The 15,695-nt window shown below is 29.3% G+C and overlaps 1 protein-coding gene across 1 annotated transcript in view; it reads right to left on the reverse strand.

The window, feature by feature from the left end:
• Window positions 1-15,695, reverse strand: part of LOC114328558 (uncharacterized) — a 387,042-nt gene that overhangs the window by 104,031 nt on the left and 267,316 nt on the right. The gene's annotated exons all lie outside the window — the stretch shown is intronic.

Genomic DNA, 15,695 nt, shown 5'->3' on the forward strand with positions numbered 1-15,695 from the left:
TAATCAAATCCTGAATTCAAGTTTACTTTCATATAATAGATATTATCATGTCACTTACAACATTGCATTTCAGTTAGTCTAGCTTTTATATTATAAAATGAAGTGTTTAAATAATTTTTTCTTTTAAAATACATAATAATTAGTACCCGTACTTATTAATTAATTTTTCAATTTCAATACTCTATAATATGATTTGGTATTGCATTTGAAAAGGAAACAATAAATAATCAAAATGTAGTGGTCAAAATCTTTACTTATGCGAGGATTGTTGCATGTCGGGATTCTGGCGTGTCGGTGTTTTGGCCGTCGGCGTCGGTCGGGATTTTGGGCGCCACCGTGCGTAGGGATCATTCTTCTGCTCTTCTTATTAGTCTACTTATAACATACAGTGTGTCAATTTGAAAAAGTTGCCACCCACTATAATTTGGTCCCTATAGAAAATCTAAAAATATGCAAAAAACACGTCAAATTTATTTGTGAGGGGATATTTGGTAGACCATTTTTCAACTAAATTACATCAACCCTATAGCGGGGGCGGACACAACCCCCAAAATCTTTAATAGAAAGGGGGGTTGAGTGATACCTCCGTTTGAAGGTCATTAAATTACCTTTTCAAAAATACTACATGCCTTATATTTCTTTTCTGTACTTTTGCAAAAATCTTGGACACAATACCTACTCTAAAAAATTTTGGAGTTCTGAACTCGATACTTAATATATTTACGGTTTTACTTGATTTTTCTAAAAATACTTCAAAAAAACACTCAAATTCAATTTGGAGTTCAATACCCCAAAAAAATTCTTGGAGTTCTGAACTCGATATTTAATATCTGTGGTTTCACTTGATTTTTCCAAAAGAGAAATACAATGTATGTGGTATTTTTGAAAAGGTAATCGAACGATCTTTAAAAATAAGGTATCACTCAACCCCCCTTTACATTAAAGATTTTGGGGGTTGTGTCCGCCCCCGCTAGAGGGTTAGTGTAATTTGGTTGACAAATGGTCTATAAAATGTCCCCCTCACAAATAAATTTAACGTGTTTTTGTATATTTTTAGATTTTCTATAGGGACCAAATTATAAGGGGTGGCAACTTTTTAAATTGACACCCTATATTATAATGTACCATTTTACTCGTAACATGTTACTCGTAACCACGAGTGTCGTTTGCGACATGTTCTCTTCTCTCATTTTTCTTAATTTTACCATTAAGGGATCTACTAGTATTTCTTTAATTTTTAAACCGTGTTCCATGTTGTACAATGCACATTTAAATATTTTATCTGAATATAAATTAAACAACAGTGGGGACAGCACACGACCCTTCCTAACTTCTTTTATAATTTTACACTTTTCTGTTGTTTGACGCCAATTTAATTTTTCAATAATCCTGACGTCGAAGCTTTATCTCACAACTCCTTGATCTCTTTATGTTTAGTCAACTTATCATGATATACTCTATATGCCTTTTTATAATCAATAGAAACGGTAGACATCTTTATGTTGACTTCGATGTTTCTGTAGCATGACATTAAGTTCAAAAAGTGGTTGTCTAGCTTCCAATCAATCCTAAATCCAAACTGCATTTCATTTTGATCTTTTTCACACTTATTTTTTATCCTACTGTAGATAATACTGTATTCCTACAGTAAGAATACACTGGAATACTGTAGTAGCATACTGTAGAAATAGCTTTAAAGTGTGACTGATAATAAAATAAAATAAAATAAAATAAAATGAAATGAAATGAAATAAAATAAAATAAAATAAAATAAAATAAAATAAAATAAAATAAAATAAAATAAAATAAAATAAAATAAAATAAAATAAAATAAAATAAAATAAAATAAAATAAAATAAAATAAAATAAAATAAAATAAAATAAAATAAAATAAAATAAAATAAAATAAAATAAAATAAAATAAAATAAAATAAAATAAAATAAAATAAAATAAAATAAAATAAAATAAAATAAAATAAAATAAAATAAAATAAAATAAAATAAAATAAAATAAAATAAAATAAAATAAAATAAAATAAAATAAAATAAAATAAAATAAAATAAAATAAAATAAAATAAAATAAAATAAAATAAAATAAAATAAAATAAAATAAAATAAAATAAAATAAAATAAAATAAAATAAAATAAAATAAAATAAAATAAAATAAAATAAAATAAAATAAAATAAAATAAAATAAAATAAAATAAAATAAAATAAAATAAAATAAAATAAAATAAAATAAAATAAAATAAAATAAAATAAAATAAAATAAAATAAAATAAAATAAAATAAAATAACATAACGTTGTTGACTGCGGATTCCGCCTTGGGTCTACAACGACTCATCGACAGAACCAACTTAATCTGTGAGCAATTCGCCATGAAAATAAACATTAAGAAAACCAAAGTGATGTCAATCCAAAAAAAAAACAGAATATACCTCATCCCTGCACAATAAACGGGCATATTTTAGAACAAGTCAATAAATTTAAATACCTGGGCGTTGGATCGATAGCAGTTTAAATCCTGATCTAGAAATTAGAAAATAGAACAGGCCAAAAAATCGTTCAAAAAATCAAAAGACTTGCTATGTGATTCTTTAATAGCACTTAAAATTCGACTATGTTTATCGAATTGCTATACCTGGTCGACTCTTCTCTATGCAGTTGAAACGTGGACTCTTAAAACATCAACGGTAAATAAATTGGAGGCCTTTGAAATTTAGATCTACCGGAGATTCCTCAAAATTTCATGAACATCGCATACCTCAAACGAAGAAGTGCTGCATGGAATAGGCAAAGAACCAGAACTTTTCAACAGTTAAAACCTAAAAGTTAGAAAGTTGGAAAAACATCATACCTAGGCATCATACTGAAAAATAATAAGTACCAATATGCTCAACTAATAGTGAAAGGAAAGATCCAGGGAAAGAGAGGACTAGCAAGGAAAAGCCAATGGCGAAAAGACGAAAAGACGTTACTAAGATAGATCCGACAATGGACAGGGCTAAATTTTGAACAGTACTAAAAACAGCTGTATCTGAGCTTTATAGACATGGAAAAGCATTCGACTCAGTCAAAAGAAAAGATATATTGGAAAGTCTAAAGAAGAAACAAGTAAGTGAAGAACTGATATAAGCAACAAAAAGTATATACATGAAAACAACAAATACAGTAAGAAGTTAAGAAGAATGTTAAATATACAGTCAGAACCATTTTAAACAACTTAAGGAGTTAGGCAAGGGAGAAGTCTCAGCCCAGTGCTATTCATAAATGTAATAGATGAGATAGTGAAAGAATGTAAGAAAACTTTCAAGAAATACTGCATCGGTTGGAACAGAATGCAAAAAATGATAAACGCTGAGATGTGGATATTTGGAGACGACATAGTATTAATTACAAAAACAGCAGAAAAACTAAAATACAACTTAGAGAAATGGAACCTAGAAGCAAGCAAATACAACTTAAACGTAAACAAAGAGAAGACTCAGATAATGAAAATATCAAGGAAACAAGGAACGAAAGATTAAATAGAAGTAATGATAGACCAACAAAAAATAATACAGACAAATCCATACAAATACTTAATCAACAACAAAAAAGACATCGAGGATGATCTTAACAACAGAATGGAAAACACAGGAAAACTATTCCAAACACTAAATAGAGGATTTCTTAATACCAAAGAAATATCAACAAAGATCAAATTGACAATATACAAAACATTATATAGACCTACGGTGACATATGGAGCAGAAAATTGGATATTAAACAAAAGACAGCAGAGCAGAATTCAGGCAGCAGAGATGAAATACCTCAGAAGAACGATCGGAGTAAAAAGAACTGATAGAATCAGAAATAAAGAAATAAGAGAAAGACTCAAAATCAAACCGATACTCGACTCAATCAAGGAGAAAAAATTGACATGGTTCGGACATCTAACCCGGATGGACAATAATAGACAAGTAAAAAGAGTGTGGGAAGCCAAATCAATAGGGAAGAACAGAAGAGGAAGACCCATTAAAGAATGGAACAGTGACATCTCGCAGATACTGCAGAGTAAGGGTAAGACTTGGCAGGAAGCAATACAGATGGCATCCAATAGGAAGGAAAGTAGAGAGTTCGTTAAGAGCTGGGACACCTCAGAAGATTGTAAAATATTGTAATTAATGAATTTTATTATAAACGGCCCAACATCGAAAGGTACAAATGGGTCTACTGCTAGTAAAGTAAAAACAGCTGAAGACAGACAAAAGTTTGAAAATGTAGTAGCTAACCTCCATTGAGGAGAGGGCACTTTTAAAAAAAGACGTGGCTCATAAGACATAGTTGCTACAGTGATTCGTACGTTTAGTGGAAATCGAAGCGCAAAAATAAACGTATTTTAAACTGAAATTGTAGTTAACTGCCAACAACGAGAGTAAATAGAAATTTTTTAGAGACTAAATAAAAATTAATATCTTCCAGCACAATTAGATTGCCGCTTTTATTATTAATGTCCACATTGATTAATTATGTATAAATGCAAGTCGCGATTAAATGATAGTAAATTTTCTAGTAATGGTGTCATTAAATTAACACAGAAATATCAGTTACCTGTACTCCTTTGAATAAATACCCAAACAAAAAAGACCGACAGTCGCAGAAATATCCTTTCTAGTCTTCGATCGGAGAAAATCGATCACTTTAATGGAAAATTATACTTCGATATGGTATCGAAGTGACGAAGAGAGGACGAATACCTTCACTAAATATCTTCATACAGTTTTCCAATCTCCCAAGGGAGAGGGTCCAGGGAACGAAGAGAAATGTATTACAGTTATAGCAGACGAACCCTACCAAAGTGTCTTCCTACCAGAAAAGTCAAAATTACTGAAATTGAGGAAGTACTGAAAAACTTAAATACAAAAAATCTTCCGGATACAACCTTATATTAAAGAATAAAAATAAACGTATTGTGAACTAAAATTGTGGTTAACTCCCATCAATGATAGTAAATAGAATTTTGTTAGGCTACGGCTCCACGGGCGAGAAATTGACGCTAGCAGTAGCAGTAAAATGAACTTAAAGTTCCGCGGAACGGAATAGGAATAGCCGAACTGTACCGACTACAGGACTTGTGCGTAGTCGGTTCAGTTCGGCTATTCCCATTCCGTTCCGCGGAACTTTAAGTTCATTTTACTGCTACTGCTAGCGTCAATTTCTCGCCCGTGGAGCCGTAGAGAGTCTGAATCTTCCAGCACTATTAGATTGCCGCTTCTATTATTAATATCCACCTCTATTAACTATGTATATTTGCACGTCACGATTAAATGTTAGTAAACTGTCTAGTAATGGAGCTATTAAATTAACACAGTTGCCGGCAGAATGGAGTCAAGCATACCTATATAACATCAATAAAGAACAATAAAGAAAAAATGATATAGAAAAACTGCGAAACTTATCGAAAAATCAGTATTATATCGCCTATGGGCAGACTGTATGGAATATCAGTTACAATACATGTACTCCTTTGAATAAATACCCAAACAAAAAAGACCGACAGTCGCAGAAACATCCTTTCTAGTCTTCGATCGAAGAAAATCGATCGCTTTAATGGCAAATTATACTTCGATATGGTCTCAAAGTGACGAAGAGAGGACGAATACCTTCACTAAATATCTTCATACAGTTTTCCAATCTCCCAAGGGAGAGGGTCAAGGGAACGAAGAGAAATTTATTACAGTTATAGCAGATGAATCCTACCAAAGTGTCTTCCTACCAGAAAAGTCAAAATTACCGAAATTGAGGAAGTACTGAAAAACTTAAATACAAAAAAATCTCCCGGATACAACCTTATAACAGGACGTACTTAAAGAACTCCCTGAAGAAGCAGTAAATCTATTAATGCACATATTCAACGCTGTCCTAAGATTGTGCTACTTCTCCTTTCAATGGAAGGTAGCTAAAATCATTCGAATCCATAAATCCAACACAGACTCAACCCAGCCTTCATCCTACCTCTCTATTAGCCTACTGCCTTTACCATCCAAAGTATTTGAAAGGCTTTTCCCGAATAGAATAGACACTGTTATTGTTATTACAGAAAAAAAGCTAATACCACATTACTAATTCAGTTTTCGACAACAAAACGGCACAATCGAACAGGTTCATACAGTAATCAGAACAGCAAGAAATGCTCTCGAAAATAAGAAAAAAATATTGCACAGCAGTCTTCCTAGATGTCACCTGAGCCTTTCCCAGCAAACAGACCGACGTGTTAATTACGTGAATTTTGGGTACATTTGTCACCAATATACGTAAATTGCTTACGTGAATTTCACGTGAAAATTTGGTGGGAATGTCACATTGAAAATACGTCTTTAAATTACGTGAATAATTCGTCTTCAATAGACGTGTTATTTACCTTAAATAGCAATAAAATGTTTCGGGAAATTCACGTTGCAAATACGTGTTGATTAACGTATCTTTTAGGGAATGTATATATTAGTATTCACGTGAAAGATACGTCCTCGGTTCACGTAAATAATTCGACCTTAATTAACTTATGAATCACGTAATTATTATCCTAATAATATGATATAAATAAAACAAGCATAATATAAAGTATTAACAATGTATTTATTTAGTAGAATTTAGAGACTTTAAAACATTTGTCTTGTATAATTATTATACAATATAATGAACCAAAAATGGTACCGACCTAAAGACACATTAAAAAATTTGCCAACACAAAACACAACACAGGTCACTTTTTATTTCTAGGAGGACACTTCGACACTTTCTTGTTTTTTTCTAATTGCATCATCGGCACTTCAACCCTCGAGCAGTGAGGTAAACGATAATACGAAAGACATTATTATAAATAAACCCGCCTAAAATAAAACGAAGGAAATAAAGCTCTTCACGTTTCACTTTCACTTTTTGTTGTGAGAAATGTGAGAAGCTGATATTAGAGGTTCTGATCATCGATTTTAAAAATCGATTATTTTTAAATTACAGTTAAACTATTCTACTTACTTTAAATTAGTATTACGTATTTTCTTTTTGTTTTTAAATTTCTTCTACTATTAACTAATTGGTCTTACTAAAAATCTATTTCAATACCAGAATAATATAAAAAAATAATCCTATCGAAACGTATCTATTATTCGATAAATCGATTAATTTAGTTTTCGAACCAACTATGTTAATCATGTACCGTGGTCACGTGATAGTATTAAAAGGAGGAGAAAGGCTTGGTAGTACGTCATCACTGCACGCGATTTGAAAATTAGACTCAACATCATTTTAGCTCCGGTGATATTTTTAAAGAAAAAAATAGCAAAAATACCATCAAATCAAGGTTGGATTGAAATAGTTATGCTAAATGATTTTAAAAGCGAAATCATAAACTTTTTGTTTAAATATTGGTATTATTTACATTACTTTTACGTGAAATACATCTAATTTTTCGACGTCCATAAAATACAGTGAGTAAAATTCAAGCAATACGTATTTAACCAATAGTCGAGGAAATGAAGCTGAAAAAATGGCAAAACCTCGCAATTTTTTCGTCCAGCATCGATTTGTACAAAAATTTGGGATTAGGCTCATTACACTCTCTAGTTCATTTTCTATATTGAGCCGTTTTACGCTTTTGGTTTTTTAAGGGTGAAAACTACCCCTAATTGTAAAAAACTATAAAATAACATTTTAAACTTTAATATTGTCAACATTTGGTTCTTATTAGCTACATAATGAATCTTTTGTGCTTTAAGATATACTATCATGATATTTCAACCCTTAAAACCACCCTTGTTGGAGCTATATATAAAAAATATACTTATCCTAAAAGAATAATTTCGGCTTGCATCGATTTACATAAAAATTTGGAATTAGGATCATCTCACCCTGTACTTCATATTATATATCAGGCTTAAGGGCGTTGATTATTTTTAGGGGTGTAAACTACCCCTTATTTTAAAAAATTATATAAAAACATTTTAAACTTTAATATGGGTAAAATTTGGTTTTGATTGGTTAAATAATGATTGTTTTATACTTTAAGATATAATATCATAATATTTCAACCCTTAAAAACCACCCTTAATAACATTACAGTTTTTATAGGTAGATATTTTAATAGATCTATACAGAAAAAAAAAGTAGAATTAAAAAATTAGAAAAACATTTATTTACACAAAAATACGAATTTAAAAATATGTACAAATACAAATACACATAGTTTTTTAGCCATCTTCCAGTATACGCACCGGTTCTGTGGTATTATATATACATTAAAAATTATCCATAAGCGGACTATCCGAATTTTTCGAAAAAAAAATTGGTTTTATAAACATAACTCCTTCATTATTGGCGATAAAAAGTTTTTTCAAAAACAACTTTGGAGGATTTTTGAAGAGTTATAGGATTGTGTAAACTAAATTCCGTAAGATCCCTTAGTTTTTAATTAGGGCGGGTTTAAAGGGCTCGAATAAGGGAGTGTTTGCCCGTAAATGGAGGTTTTAAACAGCTATATCTCTCTAAATATTTACGGTAATAAAAATCCATGTACAAGGAAATTTTAGTTATTAAAAAAGCTACAATTTAGTAATCCATAATTTTTTTCGTATCTCCAGTATTTTCGGAGATATTTTGAAGTAAATGGTGAAAAATGGAAAATTCCAAAAAATTAATTTTTCTTTAAACTCCAATTTTTCTAAACTTAGGACTGTTAAATAAGTCAAACTTCTTGGGTGTATTGATATTACGTATATAAAAGGAACTACAGAAAGTTGAAGACCAATTTTTAATTACGAGGGTAGTTAGGGGGTTGTTTTCACTGATTTTTTCATAGAGAAAAGCAGGTACCGACCTTTTTTTGATCATAAGTCGCTTAATTTTCAGGCTAGAAACTTTCTAGTATTATTTTTTGAAAGGACAACTGTATGCTTAAAAAAAGATTATTCAAGTTTTCCTCGAAAAATGCAAAGTTTTTTCGTTATTTTACTTTGAATATTTCAAATTATGCATTTGACGAAAAAAGCTAACTTTTAACATGCCGTATCTCGGTTTATATTAGTTTTAAAGATATCACAGAAGAAGAATTTGATTTGCGTTACTAAAAGATACAATTTTGATATCTACAGTTTTTTTTATTAAATGCATATTTTTCGAGGTATTCTCAAAAAACCCTCTAAAAAAGTCGATTTTTTCATCGAAAAACTGTTACTTTCAAGCGCGAATAACTCGAAAAATATTAGTTCTTCGAAGAAAATGTAAAAAACATTTTTTTCTTAGAATTACTTTTTACATCGATTTACATGGTTAAAATGTAATAAAAAATTCCCGCCTCCGAGATGGGGTGGCAACCACCCCTAAGGTTTTAGCGTACAACGGCATGATATAGAAAATGATCCTTGGACTATTCCCTACCTTTTGTGAAAATTTCAAGTAAATCCATGCTGGGCGAAAAAATTGCGAGCCAAAATGCTTCATTTCCTCGACTAAATACCGTTGTAAAATTTTGTTTTCCAAAATATTTCTCAAAATTTAACCAAAGGAAGTTATTTCTCTTTCGTGATTATTACGTGAAATAAACGTACCTTTGCGATGTAACCGACATTCACACCTATTATAAAAAACATGTACTATATTCGTCATTATGATTTTATATTATTCTAATGTCAAACATGTATAACGGAAGCCCTAATATATAGGTGAATGATTTGGCACTGAAATACGTTTTTTTCCCGTCATAAATCACCGAGTTACGTATTCGTTGTTTGCCGTAAATTTAACGTAATAATCACGTAACTGGGCTCAAACCTGTTTGCTGGGTTGATAAGGTTTGGCATAAAGGTCCAATATCAAAGCTTAAGAGAGAACTGCTTCATCTAGTCTGCATGCTCCTACAATCATATTTGACCGACAGATCTTTTCAGATAAAATTTGGAGAGGCCCTCACTACTCTATATCTCATCCACTCTGGCGTACACCAAGGAAGTCTCCTTGGACCCACACTGCGCCTCTTATTCACAGCTGACAACCAACTTCAGATCGTACAACAATTACAACATGTGCTGATGGCATTGTCCTAATGGCCTACCACGAAAATCCGATCCTAGCCTCTCAGATACTAGACCAGGGTAATAAGCTAGAAATAGACCATATTCGGGACACTCAAAGATCCAGGTAGCTGACTACTTTTTTAGTTATTGTATCAGTGGCGAAGCGTCCATGTAACCACTGTTATCATTGGTAACAGTTACAAATCTTGCAAATAAATATTTTATGACTACTACGAAATAATTCCATTTATATTTTTTACCAACAGAAATACTTGTTATAGTACCTAATTCAGTAAATACCCAACTAGACGGTACATCTACTAGACGGTACTAGACATCGCTCGGGACTAGCTCTGAAAATTTTGAAAAACCGACGGGTCTAGAGACGGCACGCAGGCACGCGGTGCATATCAGTATTGTTACCATTTTGAAGATTGGTAAAACGTTGGTTTAGTATGTTTAGTACCTATTAAAAATTACAGTGTGCGTGCATTTAAACATGGAAGAGTGTTGCTACGTATTGCGTAATTGATCAACTACTTGAAAAGTCATTCTACTTGTATATTTTTTTATATATTATTTTAAAGAAAAAAATGATATTATTGAAAATCGAAGAATTCAAATATAAACAATAGTTTTCAACATCTGTTCTTTTTCCTACTTGTTCATTTTTTATGTTAATTTTATGGTAGAATAATATGTTTAGTTTGTTTATTATTTATTGTTATACCTGTTACATATACATAATTACATACATATAATTTGGGAATAGTGATTTGCTTAATTTTATCCCACAGGATTGAAAACAAAAACTTATACTTGGGAGGTTCAAAATATTTTTTTAAATAGGATTTTTTTACATCTGGTTTTGGTAACACTTTAGAAAAAGTCACGCGTCGCCACTGTATTGTATACCTATAGGATGAAAACCTACCTGTTTCCTGCCTAGAGTTCGCGTCCGTTTTTTAATTATTAACAATTTAGTGCAAAAATCGCGATTTTTTTCGATTTTTTGCACCCCATTCAAAAGCTAAATAGTTGAAATAAAACTACAAAATTTAACTTTTTAGAACATTAAAAAATCTTCAAAATACCGATTTTTGAAAGTTAAAAAGTTAATTTGTTGACAGAGACCTTTATTTTGCAATAACATAAGACAGAAAATAATGAAGATAGGGCAATTCTGAGTATTCCAAATGAAAGTAGAAAATTGATACTATCAAAATGTACTAAAAAAAGGTAAAAAGATAATATAGTCAAAAATGCTAATGCCAAATTTGTGAAATTTTGTAGTTTAAAAACATTTAGAATAACTTTAAAAATATTGTCGGTAGAAAAACTCATTTTACATATTAGAAAAGCTGGTATTTTACACGAATTTTTGAAAATGTAGTTTAATTGGTGACTAGTCGTGGTAAGTGAAGGGGAGCTGGGAGCCGACAAATGCACGAGTTCAAAAACTATAAAAAGCAACTTAAAACTAATACTATCATTTTCTATATCTCGGGATCTACTGAATATATATATTATTTTGATCGTTCTTTTTTTAATTCGTATGTAATTTTTCTGTACATTACAAATATGCAATTTGTCTAGACATTTATTAATTAATAAACAGTCTAATTTGTTTAAACAATTTTTGAAAAAATAATTTTTTCCCAAAAATCCATGATTTTAATCATACTATTCCTATTAATCATAGAAAAAGTTAAGGTATACTTTAATAAATAAATTATCTTCAATAAATAATTATCTAATAAAAATCATTTATTTATTAAAGTGTACTTTAACTTTTTCTGTGATCATTAATGATACTATGATTAAAAAAATAGATTTTTGTGAAAAAAATATTTTTTCAAGAATTGTTTAAACAAGTTAGACTGTTTAATAATTAATAAATTTATAAACAAATTGCATATTTGTAATGAGCGTAAAAATTACATACCAATTAAAAAAAGAAAGATCAAAATCCATTGAGTTGATCCGGAGATACAGCAAATTATATTCCTTTGAAATTGCTTTTTCGGTATTTTAACTCGCTGGATTTGTAGATTCCCCCTAGTATGGTATAATGGTATAATGTTTGTGAAAATTTTTTTAAGAAAAAATACAAATCCCATTTTTTAAAATGGCATTAATGAGATTCCTTAATTATTATAAACAAATTAGCTGTGAATTAAAAAAAACATTTGGCTAACTTTGTCCCAAATGAGCCCAGGCTAAATTTATTTATTTTGAAAATTCGTGTTAAAATACAATCTTTTCGAATACAGGGTGCGCCAAACCTCTGGTCTTCTTTGATTACGGCTAAACTATGAGATATACAAAAACATGTTTATAACAAAACTAATGTGTATCAAAGAGGTCTATAATTTAAAATTATTTTCAATTATACAGGGTGAGTCAGAACGACGGTATGAACCAAATTGTATTTTTTTAAATGGAACACCCTGTATATTAAATCATTTTTGAATATAATATTTAAAAATATGAAAAATTTGTATAAGGTCTTATAGGCCTAAAGTTAATAATTTTCAAAATATTTACATTTTTATTGAGAAAAATGGTAATATTTATAGGGTTGTGGATTATGTTTCCAACGAAATAAAAATTTAGGTGATAGGTCAAAGTTGTTAAAATATAGTGTTATTTTTAAATAATTTAATATTTTTTACTTTTAGCCATAAAATATACAGTGTGATCACTATTTGCAAATACAAAATTTTCTCATTTTTTTTAAATGGGACACCCTGTATATTAGTTTTGCGTTTGGTAGTAAATATTACAACCTTTCTTTTGGTATGAGGTTGTATGTACCTAGCATGTTTCGTTTTGTAGATATTTTAAAAAAACTATAAATTTTACGTTTTTGCGGATTTTTTATTTAAAAATTTTTTTGCAAAAAAAATAATTATAATCTGGTTTTAGAAACATACACTAAAATATAAAATATGAAAATAAAAACGTAATTAAAGATTAAAATAAATCGTATGCTAGTACAATTCAATTGAATTTAATAACTTTAAATTATTTTACAAAAAATATTTTACCTTATTAATGAATACATAAATTAGTTACTAAATTAAATAAACAACCAAATTTTAAATCAATCGTAGTAATTCTTCTACCGCAGCAACTTTCCTGTACCAAATTAATTGTTAGTTATATTGTATTTACGAGTAAGATCAGTTAATAACTTTTTAATTTACCTACATCTTGAGAACGTATAAAGTATGCTTTGAAACAAATGAACGTTATGGAAGTATATTAAGAAGTAAATAGTATCTATGTACCTACTCGTGTCACAAAAGCTGGTAATAATTTCTAATGGTTTCGCCCAAAACAAATGTCATATCCAAAAATTTTTCGGTTAAAAAATTAAAATTTAAAATATAAAAAATTGTTACAAAAATTTCAACTACAAAAGTATTACCAGTTTTTGTGACACCAGTAAATACTATTTATATTAATAAATAATTTGGATGATACATTTAACATTCATTTGTTTCAAAGCATACTTTATAATAATTTTTATATTCTCAAGATGTATGTAAGTAAATTTAAAAGGTAAATTAAAAGTTTAACTAAATACAATTTAACTAACAATTAATTTGGTACAGGAAAGTTGCTGTAGTAGAAAAATTACTACGGTTGATTTAAAATTTGGTTGTTTATTTAATTTAGTAACTAATTTATGCATTCATTAATATGGTAAAATATTTTTTGTAAAATAATTTAAAGTTATTAAATTCAATTGAGTTGTACTAGCATACGATTTATTTTAATCTTTAATTACGTTTTTATTTTCATATTTTATATTTTAGTGTATGTCTCTAAAACCAGATTATAATTATTTTTTTTTGCAAAAAAAATTTTAAATAAAAAATCCGCAAACACGTAAAATCTATAGTTTTTTTAAAATATCTACAAAACGAAACATGCTAGGTATATACAACCTTATACCAGAAGAAAGGTTGTAATATTTACTACAAAACGCAAAACTAATATACAGGGTGTCCCATTTAAAAAAAATGAGAAAATTTTGTATTTGCAAATAGTGATCACACTGTATATTTTATGGCTAAAAGTAAAAAATATTAAATTATTTAAAAATAACACTATATTTTAAAAACTTTGACCTATCACCTAAATTTTTATTTCCTTGGAAACATAATCCACAACCCTATAAATATTACCATTTTTCTCAATAAAAATGTAAATATTTCGAAAATTATTAACTTTAGGCCTATAAGACCTTATACAAATTTTTCATATTTTTAAATAATATATTCAAAAATGATTTAATATACAGGGTGTTTCATTTAAAAAAATACAACTTTGGTTCATGCCGTCGTTCTGACTCACCCTGTATAATTGAAAATAATTTTAAATTATAGACCTCTTTGATACACATTAGTTTCGTTATAAACATTTTTTTGTATATCTCATAGTTTAGCCGTAATCAAAGAAGACCAGAGGTTTGGCGCACCCTGTATACAGGGTGTCCCGAAAAGATTGGTCATAAATTATACCACAAATTCTGGGGTCAAAAATAGGTTGATTCAACCTCACTTACCTATATACAATAGTAATAGTGCACACAAAAAAAGTTACAGCCCTTTGAAGTTACAAAATGAAAATCGATTTTTTTTTCATATATCGAAAAATCTTTTTATTCGAGATAAATCGAGATTTTTTATTGAAAATGGACATGCGGCATTCTTATGACAGCAGCATCTTAAAAAAAATAAAGTGAAATTTGAGCACGCCATAAAAATTTTATGGGGGTTTAGTTCCTTTAGTCCCCCCCCCCCCCCAAACTTTTGTGTACGTTCCAATTAAATTATTATTGTGGTACCATTAGTTAAACACAATGTTTTTAAAACTTTTTTGCCTCTCAGTACTTTTTCGATAAGCCAGTGTTTATCGAGATATTTTGAATATTTTTCGAATCCACCACATATTTGTATATGGTTAAGTACGATTATAGAGACCTGTTAATAATCTGAAAATTTATTTATAATTTACATTTTTAGGTATATTTTGAAAAAGAAGCCACATCTCGATAAAAGGTGACTTATCAAAAAAAGACTAAGAGGCAAAAAACTTTTAAAAATACCGTGTTTAACTAATGGTACCACAACAGTAGCTTAATTGGAACGTACACAAACATTTGGGGGGTTTAAAAGAACAAAACCCCCATACAATTTTTATGTAAATATATTAAAAAAGAAGCCGCATCTGGATAATAACTCGCTTATCGATAAAATACTAAGAGGTAAAAAAGTTTTAAAAATGTTGTGTTTAACTAATGGTACCACAATAATGAATTATTTGGAACGTAGACAAAAGTTTGGGGAGGTATAAGGGAACAAAACCCCCATAAAATTTTTATGGTGTGGACAAATCTCACTATAATTTTGTTTTAAGATGCTCTTACCATAAGAATGATACATGCCCATTTTCAATAAAAAATCTCTAACATTATTCGATATTTTGAAAAAAATCAATTTTCATTTTGTAATTTCAAAGGGCTGTAACTTTTTTTATGAGCACATTTTTGTACTAAGCTAAGTTATATTCAATCGAACACTTTTTGACTCCAGAATGTGTGGTATAATTTATGAACGATCTTTTCGGGAC

The sequence above is a fragment of the Diabrotica virgifera genome, chromosome 5, assembly GCF_917563875.1.
Source record: "Diabrotica virgifera virgifera chromosome 5, PGI_DIABVI_V3a".
Classification (NCBI taxonomy): domain Eukaryota; kingdom Metazoa; phylum Arthropoda; class Insecta; order Coleoptera; family Chrysomelidae; genus Diabrotica; species Diabrotica virgifera.